The sequence below is a fragment of the Hyperoodon ampullatus genome (assembly GCF_949752795.1).
Source record: "Hyperoodon ampullatus genome assembly, chromosome: 11".
Lineage (NCBI taxonomy): Eukaryota > Metazoa > Chordata > Mammalia > Artiodactyla > Ziphiidae > Hyperoodon > Hyperoodon ampullatus.
Window position 1 is genome coordinate 59,460,153 of NC_136924.1, and position 13,751 is coordinate 59,473,903.

A 13,751-nucleotide genomic window follows, 5' to 3' on the forward strand; every position below is an offset into this window, starting at 1 on the left:
TAAAAGCCACACTTGCTGCCCTGCAGAAGCCTAATCAGTGCTGTGAACAGATGTGATGGAATGCAAAATAGCAACTTCTGCTGCAGAGGCAGAAAAAAGGGCTTTGTATCAAACCCCTAGAACCAGAGAGCAGGCTGATGGTTGCCGGGGAGTGGGGGTGGGGAAAATGGGTGAAGGGGGTCAAAAGGTACAAACTTCCAGTTCTAAGATAAATAAGTTCTGGGGATGTAACATACAGCATGGTGACTATAGTTATACTGTATTGTGTATTTGCAAGTTGCTGGGAGAGTTGATCTTAGAAGTTATCACGCACACAACACAATTGTAACTATGTGAGGTGATGGACATGCTAACTAAACTTATTGTGGTAATTACTTCACAAAATATACACATATCAAATCATTACATTGTACACCTTAAATTCATACAATGTTGTATGTCAGTTATATCTCAATAAAGCCAAAAAAAGAAGCAATCAGGGCTTTGGGAGCACTGAGGAAGGGGCAGGAGCTGGAGAAGCCTTCGTGGAGGAGGGGGAGTTGGAGTTGGGTTTGTTTAAGGCTGAGCAGGACTTTGGGAAGTTGGGAAGAAGAGGCGTGAGCTAAGGGGGAGCCAGACGGACAAATCCTGGGGGACAAGGAAGTTGACAGGTGATAAGGGAGGTGAGGGTTAGCAGAAACTGGAGGGTCGTCAGGGCTGCGTTTGAGGACTGAGGGGAGACTGGGGCCCAGTGGGGGAACTTTGGGAAGACTCCATTTTCTGCTGTCCCAGAAGCAGAGCTTCCTTTTCCATTCTCCAGTCTCCAGGAAGAGGGTCTGAGCCTAGATGACGCGAGGATTTTATTGAACTTGGAAGTTACCGGAGAAAATGGGGAGATGGGCGCCTTGAGCTTCTCAGAGGAGAAACGCTTGAAGGATTTGGTGTTGTCTAGCCAGGATTAAAGGCGACTCTTAGGGATGGGTGATCTTGCATAACAGGAGAAGAGAGGGCATGGGCTTTGGATGGAGTCAGACAGGTCTTGGAACAAATCTTGATTCTTCCAATACCTGGGTGACCCTGGGCTGATGGCTTTACTTCTCAAGTTTATTTCCTAATCTCCAGAATGGGAATAATAATTTCTACATGCTAGGGATGCTGCAAGGATTATGAGATAATGTACATAAAATGCTTAGCACAGTGCCTGGTAAGCATTCATGGAATGGCAGCATTTATTATTAGAATAATTGCCTTCATATGTTTCAAAGGTTGTCACATGGGAATAACCAGCTCATCTGTGCTGGTCCCCCAGACTGAACTAGCAATGCTGGTGTGAAGGAGACAGATTTGGCCTGGCTGGGAGGAAGAACCTCTTATCATCAGAGCTGCCCAAGCCTGGAAAAGGCTGCATTATGTGTAAGGAGAGCTCGGTCTCTGAAGTACCCAGAGGCTGTCTGGGAGCTCCTTACATTAGGCCCAAAGCTGGACCTTTAATGACTCTTCTTAACTCAATTCTCTGGGATCCTGGGTTGTTCTGAAACTGTGCATCAGTGTCTATGTGTGGAAGATTCTGTGATTTTCCCTTGGAGGAGAAGGGCCCCTGGAACAGGGGAGATGGAACCGGCAGTGGAGAGAACCAGCGTCTGTCCTCGTCCAAGGCCAGATGACCGGAGGCCTTAGCTTTCCTGTCTCCTCGGGTGAGGGAGTGCAAGCAGGAAGCTCTGTGGAGGTTGCCCTGTCCCTGCTCTTCCCTCCTGGTGATGGAGTTCCATAGTCTGTGTAGGAAGTCTGGGAGTGGTGGGGAATATTCTTTTTAAAGACACTTCTCTCAACCCCAATAAAAGAAATTCCCAATTCCGGGGTCCCCCTCCCTGTGCATGTGTTGAGAAGCCCTTTCCGAGACATAACCTCAGGCTTCCGCAGTGCAGTGCCTGAACCTCTGATGCTGTACCTGTTCTCTGGGAATGTGGTCTCCTCATCTCTGCATAAACCTTGTAGAGGCTGGGGAAGAGAGCACTGGGCCTTTGAGCAAAGGGTTCTCAGCCCTTCCCAGGATCTTTCCTTCCCAGCCACTCCGAGGAAGGGAGACCCTTTTCTGCTGCCCCCTCCCTGTGTCCCTTTCCATTAGAGGAGAGGACTTTGCTCCCTTCTTCCACAGGGGGTGGGCATCTGAGTGAACCCTTCTTGTTTCTCTCTGTCCCTTACTTGCTCCTTCCTAGGAAAGGAGTAGCTCATTTCACCATTCCTTCATTCCTTCATTCAATTCACTCATGAATTCAATTGGGCTTCATTCATTAAACTCTGTTTGCCCAGTTATTATTGTTCAAGGCACCAGGGAGAAAATGGTGAATACTAATGACTGACAAGTTCCCAGGTTTCATGGAGCTCACATTTTTCTGAGGTAGAAAGCATATACACAAGTAAACAAGTGTATAAATAAGATAATTTCAGACCATGGTAAGTGCAATGAGGGAATAAAGAGAGTGAGGTGATGGAAGTAACGGATGGGAAGAGAGGTGGGGCTAAGCGCTGAATGGGGTGGCCAGGGAAGCTCTCTCTGAAAAGAGACATTTGAGCCGAGACCTGAAGGATGGGCGGGAGTCAGCTAAGCAAAGAGCAAGAGGAACGGGGTTCTAAGCAGAGGGAACAGCCTTGAGGAGGAAAGGCTTGAGCTGGGAAAGATGCTGTGTGTCCCAGGACCATGAAGGATGCCAGTGTGGCCATGAGGTACTGAGCAGGAGAATGGAACGTGAGAGGTTGGGCGGATATAGGCGGGAACCTGTCGGCCCTGGGAAAGGAGTTGGATTCTACATGATGTGCAACTGGAAAACACCTAAGGGTTTAAGCAGCAGACTGGCTGACGTGATATGATATACACCTTAAAAATATCACTTGGGGCTTCCCTGGTGGCACAGTGGTTGAGAGTCCGCCTGCCGATGCAGGGGACGCGGGTTCGTGCCCCCGTCCGGGAAGATCCCACATGCTGCGGAGCGGCTGGGCCTGTGAGCCATGGCTGCTGGGCCTGCGCGTCCAGAGCCTGTGCTCCGCAACGGGAGAGGCCACAACAGTGAGAGGCCTGCGTACTGCAAAAAAAAAAAAAAAAAAAATCTCTTGTCTAAATGCTGAATGGAGGGTGGTTTGGAAGGGGTAGGAGAAGAGGCAGAGAGGTCAGTCAGGAGGTCACTGCAGACATCTGAGTGATGAATCATGGTGGTGGAACTAGGGAGACGGGAGAGAGGGAGGAAGTCAAGATATATTCTGGAGGTAGAGTTCAAGGCCTTATTAATGTGGGCATTGAGGGGAAAGCACAAATCAAGACTGACTCAGGTTTTTGGCTTGAATAATTGATTATATGGAGGATATATTTAGTGAGCTAGCAAGATGAAGTGGACAAGTATATTAAGATACTACTTCAGATGCAGTAATAAGGTCATAATACTGCAGCTTTAACAGAAGTTAAACAGGGGTACTATGGTGGCTCCACAATATTCAAGACTCAGGCTTTTTCTATTTTGCAACTTTTTAAAAATTAATTAATTATTTTGTTTATTTAGTTCTGGCTGCGTTGGGTCTTCGTTGCCACTCACTGGCTTTCTCTAGTTGTGGCGAGCGAGGGCTACTCTTTGTTGAAGGACACAGGCTTCTCATTGCGGTGGCTTCTCTCGTTGTGGAGCATGGGCTCTAGGCATGGGAGTTCAGTATTTGTGGTGCGTGGGCTCAGTAGTTGTGGTGCACAGACTTAGTTGCTCTGCAGCATGTGGGATCTTTCAGACCAGGGATCAAACCCGTGTCCCCTGCATTGGCAGGTGGATTCTTAACCACTGTGCCACGAGGGAAGTCCCACAACTGTTTTTTTAACATGTGGCTTCCATTTAGTGGCCTACGATGGCTGCTACAGCTCCCACCTCTTCATCTCATTCCCAGCAGTGGGAAGGGGAGCAAAGAGAAGGGGAGGACACACTCCTCTTCTATCAAGGATCTCACACATAACTGCCCTTATCATATTTGCTCATATCCTACTGGCCACAGTCTAGTCACATGACCACATCTAGCTGCAAGGAAGCCTGGGAAATGTAGTCATTAGTTACATGGAAACAATAGCAGAGTCAGTAAATTGCAGGTCTGGACAAGATGAAAGAGTTGTTACAGCTGGACTTCTAGAGCAAAGGAGATGAAAGGTCAGGAGGTTGTAGACGGAGGATGGGATTCTTGAACTGGAGATTTAGGAGGTTACTGTAGCAAAGAGTAGGCTGAGGTACAAAAGTCAAGGGCTGAGAAGCCAGAGTGGATGAGAGGTCAGCTGTGTGAATGTTGAACATCAGGAATGGTGAGAGGAGCAGGTGGGGAGAGGAAGACCAAGTGCTGAGGTTGTCAGTCAATGAGGGGCAGTGGGGTAAAAGCAGAGACGGGGAGCAAGGAGGACGTTCCTTTCCATCTTCTGGCTCTGAGGTTAATGGTGGTAACGGAGACAGCGGCTTCCACTTGGGAGTCTTGTAGACGCCGTGGGATTCTTAGGAAATCTTAAAATGTCACTTAAGATCAGGCAATTGAGAGAACATTCAAAACAAACCATTGGCAATTTCAAGGAGTTTGCTGATCACAGATCAGCAAAGTGAGAACCTGGATGGATGTTGCTGGGCACAGGAAAAGGGTTTGGGAGAGAGAGGCAGAGGACTGGTTGGATTAGGGACAGACAGAGTCAAATGGAGAAGGGAGTCTGGATATTAGGGTCCCAGAGGCTATGGTTTTATTCTGGTGATGACTGAGGAAAACAGAACAGGCTTGACAAGAGTGACTCAGTTGACCATCTTCCTCTAAGAGCACTTGGGATAGGATAAAGACCTGAGTATCTAGCTGGATGGTTTGGGCCTCTGGTTGGGTTAACCAATTCCTGCGGTACCAAGAACTAGGGGCTGTGAGTAGTGGCCAATCCCATAGGAGCAGGAGATGTGTGGTAGCAGAGTAATGACCCCCAAAGATGTCCATGTCAAGAAAAATCCCAAACAAACCCAAAAAACAACCCATGGGGCTTCCCTGGTGGTCTAGTGGTTAAGACTTCCACTGCAGGGGGTGCGGGTTCAACTCCCCAGTTGGGGAGGAGCACATGCCATGCGGTGAGGCAAAAAAAAAACCAAAAAAACAAAAAACAGAAAAACAAAAAACAAAGAAACCTCAAAGATGTCCATGTCCTAATCCTCACAGCCTGTGAATATATTAGATTATGTGGCAAAGGGGAAATAAGGATTTGGATGGAATTAACGTTGCTGATCAACTGGTTTAAAATAGGGAGATTACCCTAGATTATCTGGTTTGGTCCAATGAAACCTCAAGGATCCTTAAGTATGGAAGAGGGATTCAGAAGAGAGAAACAGATTGATAGCAAAGTGAGAACCTGGATGGATGTTGCTGGGTTTGAAAGTGAGAGAATGGGGCCATGATCCAAGGAATGTGGGTGACCTCTAGAAGCTGAAAAGGTTACAAAAATGGATTCTCCCCTAGAGCCTTCAAAAAAGAGTGTGTTCCTGCTGACATCTTGATTTTAGCCTAAGTGAGACCCATCTTAGACTTCTGAACTCCAGAACTACAAGATAATAAATTTGTGTTGTTTTAAGCCAGTACGTTTGTGGTAATTTGTAATTAGAAATTATAATTAGAAAACTAATACAACTGCCTCACACCATACACAAAAATAAACTTAAAATGGCTTAAAGACTTAAATATAAGACATGACACCATAAAACTCCTAGAAGAGAACATAGGCAAAACACCCTCTGACACAAATCGTAGCAATGTTTTCTCAGGTCAGTCTCCCAAGACCATAGAAATAAAAGCAAAATACAAACAAACAAACAAGAAAACCCAAACCAAATGGGACCTAATCAAATGTATAAACTTTTCCATAGCAAAGGGAACTGTAAACAAAATGAAAAGACAACTTATGGAATGGGAGAAAATATTTGCAAATGATGCGACTGACAAGGGCTTAATTTCCAAAATATACAAACAGTCCATACAACTCAATAACAAAAAAAGCTAACAACCCAATCAAAAAATGGGCAGAAGACCTAAATAGACATTTCTCCAAAGACATACAGATGGCCAGTAGGCACATGATGTAGGGAACCCTCCTACACTGTTGGTGGGAATGTACAATAAGTTGGTGCAGCCACTATGGAAAACGGTATGGCTATTCCTTAAAAAATTAAAAATAGAGCTACCATATGATCTAGCAATCCCACTCCTGGGCATACATCCAGAGAAAACTCTAATTCAAAAAGATACATGCACCCCACTGTTTATAGCAGCACTATTTACAATAGCCAAGACATGGAAGCAACCTAAATGTCCATGGCCAGATGAAGGGATAAAGAAGATGTGGTATATATATACATAATGGAATATTAGCCATAAAAAAGAATGAAATAATGCCATTTGCAGCAACATGGATGGACCTAGTGAAGTCAGAAAGAGAAAGACAAATACCATATGGTACCACTTATATGTGGAATCTAAAATACGATACAAATGAACTTATTTACAAAACAGAAGCAGATTCACAGACATAGAAAATAAATTTATGGTTACTAAAGCAGAAAGCGGATGGGGGAGGGTTAAATTAGGATTTCGGGATTAGCAGATACAAACCACTATATATAAAATAGATAAACAAGGTCCTACTGTATAGCACACGGAACTATATTCAACATCCTGTGAAAAACTATAATGGTTTGCTGTACGCCAGAAACGGAAACTAGTACAACATTGTAAATCAACTATACTTCAATTACAAAAAAAGAAAAGTAATACAAGATGAAAGGGTCTCCCATTCTGGGTGACTGCTGTGCGAGATGCTATGGCAGCTGGTGAGGCAGAACATTTCTTGGACCATGTTTCACCAGGAAGTGGAGTTAATGCATGAACGGGAATGTTCCCAAATAGCATTGCCTCCTTCTCTGCTACCCTCTCCTGAGGCAAACATACACACTTGGACAGGCTTCCCCTCCACTCCTCTCCGCTGGGGGATGTCTGCTCTTTCCCTCTCTGTTTAGTGGCAGGCAGGCAGGAAAGAAAGGAGGCCCCTTTGGGACTTGTGTCTCAATTGTATTCTCCAGCTCAGCTTGCCAGGGAGGTCAGAGTGCTGCGGGTTGCCTGGAGCTGGTCTGGTCATTAATAAAACTGATACTTTGTCTCCTTTTTGCCCTCTGTTCTCTGGGCGCTTTCTCCACTGGCCGGATTCAGAGGTGTGGAGGGATGACACCAGGGTGGGCCCTTCTGGAGCCTTGATGATAAAATCAAGGACTAGCCTTGGGGGACACAGTACAGTGGATTTTAAAAGGCAAAAGCCTCTGAAGTTACCTCTGACCTGCAGCCTTATAGGTACAGTTGAAGCTGGAATGAAATTACCCCAGTTCCACGTGGGTACAGAGCACAAGACTTAAATTTTGGCTTCAGATTATTTGTGCTAATCTTTAGTAAGTGAGGCTAGGTTGGCTGTCCCAGATCCTGATTGTCTACTTTGTTATGAACTTCACTTAGGGCCACAGAAGGAACCATGGAGGGATTTTATTTATGGACTGTCCATAGGTTCCTAGAATTATTTCCTGCTACACAGTCTCAAGTTGGCTTGGGGTTGTACCTTTATAAAGCAAGCCCTGCCTATTTCAGAAGTTGTGTATTTCAGATGCCTGCTGTGGGATTAACCGCAGAGGTGTGGTGGACTTCATACCAATAAAAAGGACCAGGACCCCTTAAATGGAGGAAATGCCAACGTGCGTGAAAGTGGAGAAAACTCAATTTGGAATTATCGCAAACCTGAAAGATAAGAGACAAACGAACAAGTCTTGTACCTGGAACATTCTGCCTCTAGAAAGCAGACTTACTCAGGCCATCAAGGAGGCATGGGGTCCATGAGAGATACAAGTCTTGGTCTTGTGGTGAGAAAAGTCAGCAAGAAAAGGAAAGAGAAAAAGAAGGAAGTTCTGTTGTTCAGGCTGGGGGAAAAGATAAGATTTTCTTGGGAAATAGTTTGAGTTTTTAGAGGGCGTGCTTGAGATGTTTGAAGAGAAAAAGGAAGTTTCCACACCTAAATGCTTTTAAGCAAAATATTTATTCGTTTCAAGATCAGGCAGGATGAATGGGCAGATTTAACAACGATGCAAAGAGGAGAGAGGCCGCTAGAGGGAGTGTGGACCCAGGAAACTAGTGTAGACAGTTGCTTGCCCAGCGTGAGGGAAGAAAGGACCAGGTGGAGCACTGTGAGTGATGTTATATAAGTTTCAAAGGGTCACAGTTATTTGGGCGCGCGCGCGCGCGCGTGTGTGTGTGTGTGCGTGTGCGTGTGTGTGTATTGCTCATGTCCTGAGGGGCCAAGCCCAGGAATTTGTAGAGTCAGGACTGACCCTCCACATAGTTACTGAGAAGATGAAATGCACACTAAGGGGAATTCATACAGGAAAGAAACAGCTCTAGTCCCACCTGAGTTAAATTAGTACTATTGACAGCATTATTTTAAATTTCTACGTATTGCAAGATGACAGAAGTGTCTTTTTTTAAAATCAATTAATTAATTAATTAATTAATTTTTGGCTACGTTGGGTCTTTGTTGCTGCACGCTGGCTTTCTTTTTTCTAGTTGCAGTGAGCGGGGGCTACTCTTCCTTGCAGTGCGTGGGCCTCTCGTTGCAGTGGCTTCTCTTGTCGCGGAGCACGGGCTCTAGTCACGCGGGCTCAGTAGTTGTGGCTCGTGGGCTCAGTAGTTGTGGCTTGCGGGCTCTAGAGCGCAGGCTCAGTAGTTGTGGCGCACGGGCTTAGTTGCTCCGCGGCATGTGGGATCTTCCCGGACCAGGGCTCGAACTGTCCCCTGCATTGGCAGGCGGATTCTTAACCACTGCACCACCAGGGAAGCCCCAGAAGTGTCTTAAAGGCCCCTCTTTGAGAGAAGAGATCGTAGGCATGCCCCGGCCCTCACCCCATGGTAAACAGTGCCCAAATCAACCTCTCCATGGGAGGTTTCTCCCAGTTGAGGTTTAAGTTCACATGTTGGGAGGAAGCTGGCACTGACTGAGAGCATCCTGGCGAGGTGCTCTTCTCTCGCGTACCACTGAGTTTCCGCTATGGCACAGTGCTGGCATTGGCAACTTGATTGGCTGAGTTCAGTGCCCCCCCGTGTCAGGAGGAGACTGTCGTGGAGATGCCTGGCCATCACCTCTTGTGTTTCAACTGCATTCTGCCCTGGCTGAGCGAGCCACCTTCCAGCCCCTATGCTGCCATGAGCTGCCCACTGAAGATCACACTCAAGGGGAGCATGGATGAGACAGGCTCTTCCCCAAGCAGCAGCCGAAGCAGCGCTGGAGACCCTGTGTGAAGTATGCACTCAGGATGCATCTCCACAACATCTTTCTCTTGCACCTTGAACCCCCATTAAGCGTTTCTTGGCCCCCATCCTCCCCCGGCAAAAGAACCCCAGAAAAAGCCATGCACTAGGTTCTGGGCACATAATTGCCCTAGAGCCTGAGAATACGCTTGTGCTTCTAAGTTTTGTGATGTGGAGCTGGTGCCATAGTATTCTGTGTCTCAGTTACGCTGGCTTTGAAAAAGCAGAACCCAGGAGCTACTTGGGGGTGGACTAAGTCAGCGTTGGAGGTGCTGGAGGAACTGCTCACATTTCATGCGAGGGAAAGACCAGGATGCAGCCGGCCCCCTGCCTCTGGGCATAATAGCCTTTTTCCTGGCCCCAAGGGGACGCTCCCCATGCTCCTGGCTCTCCACCCTCCTCATCCTCAGGAGGTTTGCAGTCTCACCACCCTCCCTCCTCCTGTCACACCTTAGAGGTCTGGAGATCCAGCTCCCCACCCAGGCCAGGGAGAGGTTGGAGACACAGGTCCCTAACCCCTCCCCACACTTTGGGAAGCTTCGAGGCCGCTGTGAATGCCCTCCCCTGTCCATGTCCTGTTCCTAAGTGCCCCGGGCTTTGGGAACGTTATAGGGAGAGCGTGTGTACCCAGCCTTTCCCTTCACATCAGACCTTGTTCCACCAAACAGCTGGAGCAGCAGAAAGAACACTCCCTCCAGCCCATTCCAAGAGGTCAGAGTTTTCTCAGTTGGGGAGGCCCAGCCAGAGCCCTGGCAGCCGGTTGGGGGAAACAGAGAAGTGACCTTGTGGGAAATGGATAGTCTTCTTTTTCTTTTTTTTTTTTTTTTAATAAATTTATTATTTATTTTTGGCTTTTCTCTGGTGGCGGCAAGCGCGGGCTACTCTTCATTGCGGTGCACGGGCTTCTCAGTGTGGTGGCTTCTCTTGTTGCAGAGTACGGGCTCTAGGTACGCAGGCTTCAGTAGTTGTGGCTCGCAGGCTCAGTAGTTGTGGCTCGCGGGCTCAGTAGTTGTGCACCGGTTTAGTTGCTCTGCGGCATGTGGGATCTTCCTGGACTAGGGCTCGAGCCCGTGTCCCCTGCATTGGCAGGCAGCTTCTTAACCACTGCACCACGAGGGAAGCCTGGAAATGGATAGTCCTTAGGAACAGGGATGTCTAGGCAAATGGACAAAACAAGATTCCTTTGGAGTGAGACCTCCTGGAGCAGAATAAGAAATTGGAAAGAGAAGAATTTTGGACTTTCATTTCTTTGTATTCTACTTTAAAAGAAAGTGTATTTAAATTTTGTTCTTTGTTACCTTTGAAATTAGGTAGGGGTTTATATTCAAACGTCCTAGGCCTGGTTCTAGGCCTAGGACTGAACTAGTTGACTTCCTGTGCCCTCCTCTGGCTGGAGGTTTCGAAGATCTCTCTGGAACCTGTTTTTTGGATCATCTCCAGGAAGGTGGGGGCTGCTACCCGCCCCGTGATGGAATCTCCTGTCCTCAGCCGGGAGCACGACTTGCTGGGCATGTGGGGTTCCCACCGAGGGTAAAGTCCCACCTGTAGACCACAGAGAGCTCTGGGCTGTGCCAGCCAAGCTGGGGCATTCTCCTCCCTCTGGAAGCAAGAGGGAAGAGCCCGGGGGTTGGCCGTAATCCTGTGATGGCTTGGGTGCTGCTCTCTCCTTAGGCGAGGCTGTGAAGTGAAGGAAGCTTGTCTTGGGCTGCCTCCTGCTTCCCCTTCCTCCCCGGTTTCCCCCACTGACTGGCCACCTCCCCTCTCGCAGCCCGGGGCACTTAGGAACAGGACATGGACAGGGGAGGGCATTCACAGCGTCCTCGAGGACACGGCTGCAGCCCTATAGGCTTATTTCCTAATACTCCTAAAAATCCGCAAGTTTGTGCCTCCACCGTTTCCAGTCTAGGCTATTTCTCACTGTTTCTCACTGCCCTTCCGGCTTGAAGTCTGTCTCCACTCTAGTCCATCTTCTGTGCTGATGCTGGAGGAATCCCTGAAGTTCAGGCGACTTCCCTACTCAAAAGTCTCTAATGACCATCATTATCCATTGGATAAAGTCCACACTCCTTGGCCATGTGTTTGAGGCTCTCCACCTTTCTGACTTCATCTCTTGGCCCTTTGAATTATTCTCTGCTCACTGAAGTGCTATTCCTGTTCAAGCTGTTCCTCTGTCAGGAGTGCTCTTTCTTCTCCATCTGCCAGCTGTGTTCCTACCTCATAATCCACTTCAAATAATACCTCCTCCCTGGAGTGAACCCCACCTTCTCACCATGACCAGTCTCTTGGTTAATCACCACACCTCTGTGGTCCCATGATACGTGGTTCATATCTTCGCCTTTTTGTGATTCCATCCCACTACTATTTATTGAGTGCCTGCCATGTTGCAAGTTTTGGAGATAGGGTGGTGAGCAAAATTTCCTGGCCCTGGCCTGATGGCCTTTGTTGTTTAGCATTTATCACACTCGATTGTAATTCTCTGTTTAGATCGATTGCTCCTACTGGTCAATTACCATTTTGAGGACAAGAGCCATGGTTTATCTCTGAATCTCAATTTAGTTAGCACAGATCTTGACACTTGCTAAGTGCTCCAGTCTGGTAAACTGAATGAGTCAATTTGTCTGTTCAAAGTGGGCCCCTGGGGGATAAGTTTACTGTTAATGGGGAGGGAGGGACCTCTGAGAGGACTTCTTCAATAATTGAATATTTCAACAAGAATTGTATGAGTGTCTGCTATATACCAGGCATGTTATGGGTACCTGAGATTCAACACTGAGCAAAACAGACTGGATCCCCGCTCTCCCAGGTAGGATTGCCAGATAAAATGCAAGTCACTCAGTTAAGTGTGAATTTCAGATAAGCAGTGAATGATTTTTTTTTAGTATAAGTATGTCTCAAATATGCATGGGACATACTTAAACTAAAAAGTTTATTGTTTTTCTGAAATTCACATTTAACTGGGTGTTCTGTATTTTGCTGGCCAAGTTTGGCAATCCTACCCCAAGGCTCCAGACCAGCCTCCACCCTCCACCATCTATCCCTTCAAGACGGAGACTTGTCCTTTGTACTTAAGGGTTCAGGGGTAGGCAGAAGATGGACAGGAGTGGAGCCCGGCTGCCAGGCCTGTAGCTCTCTTCTGAGAAAAGAGGTCACAGTGGTTCTTTACACACAAGTTCCCAACTTTGTGTCAGATGACCCTGTTCCTCTGGCCACTCCTATTTGGTGAGGAAGTCTGGGTCTTATCCAGAGGCAGCCATCACCAGGCTGGACATAGGGAAGACCAGTGGCTTCTGAGGAGGCCAGGGTGAGAGACGTGTCCATTTCTGGTGCTCCATACTGGATGGTCCCTAACCAAGTCAACGAGATCCCTCTCAGTGAATTCGGAATGTGAGACAGAGAGAACGAAAACTCAACGGGATGTAAAAGTAGTAGATGCAGAGGAGGAGAGGAGAGGCAGAGAGACGCCAGCGAGACAGAGAGAGGTCACTACGTGTGCAGTACTTGTCCTGGGCTGATATTTAGGGCAAGATGACTGTCACTAGAGCAGCCGGAGGGGCTCACGGCCCAGCCCCAGTTGTACCCTGCACAGCACTCCACTAGGCCTCCTGAGATGCTTTCCTGGTCATCCTTTCTCCCAGTGTCACTTGACATAACCTGAGTGAGTCTTATAAACTTGAAAAAGCCTATTTTGTTTTTTTAAAAATTAGCTTTTAGTTGGGACACCTATATCCAAGGGTCAGTCTTCACTGTGTGGCTCTTGGCCAGTGATTCCCCCTCTCTGGGCCTCATTTTCCTCCTCAGCAAGGAGAGGAAGGGTCCAGAGGGATCTCCAAGGACCTCTAGGATTCCTGTTCCAGGATCTGACACCCTCTTGGGTCAGGGGTAGAGTCTTTTTGGAGATTGTCATTTCAAGAAGGATAACAGCATCAGGCTGGTTAGCCTTGAAATTCAGTGCGCACCAGAGTCAACTGGGGAACTTCCCTTCCTCTCCATTTAGTAAGTTGGGATGCAGCCCAGGAATCTGAATTTTAGAACCAGCACAATACACAATATCTAAACTGGATGTTTTCTGTCAATAACTCTGATCTGTAAGGTTTTATTCCAATGTGAGGATTGTAGGCTGTGGGAAGGGGTTACCACAAGTAAGGATAGTTGGAGGTTAGACACCCTGGAGACCAGGGGTCTGTCCTCCGAACTTTGCACATTGGAAGGTGAAATAAAAATGGCAGAGTGCACAGTGGGAGGGAGGGAGGTTGTTCCTGGGGCAGACTGAGCATCACAAAATTATGGAGTTTTGGATTTGGAAGGAATCATGTCATTTGTGAACCTATAGTGAGGACTCTACGTGAGGAATGACACTAACAGGTAGTGGTTGTGAGGCATCATAGTCACATCTATGTGTTAGG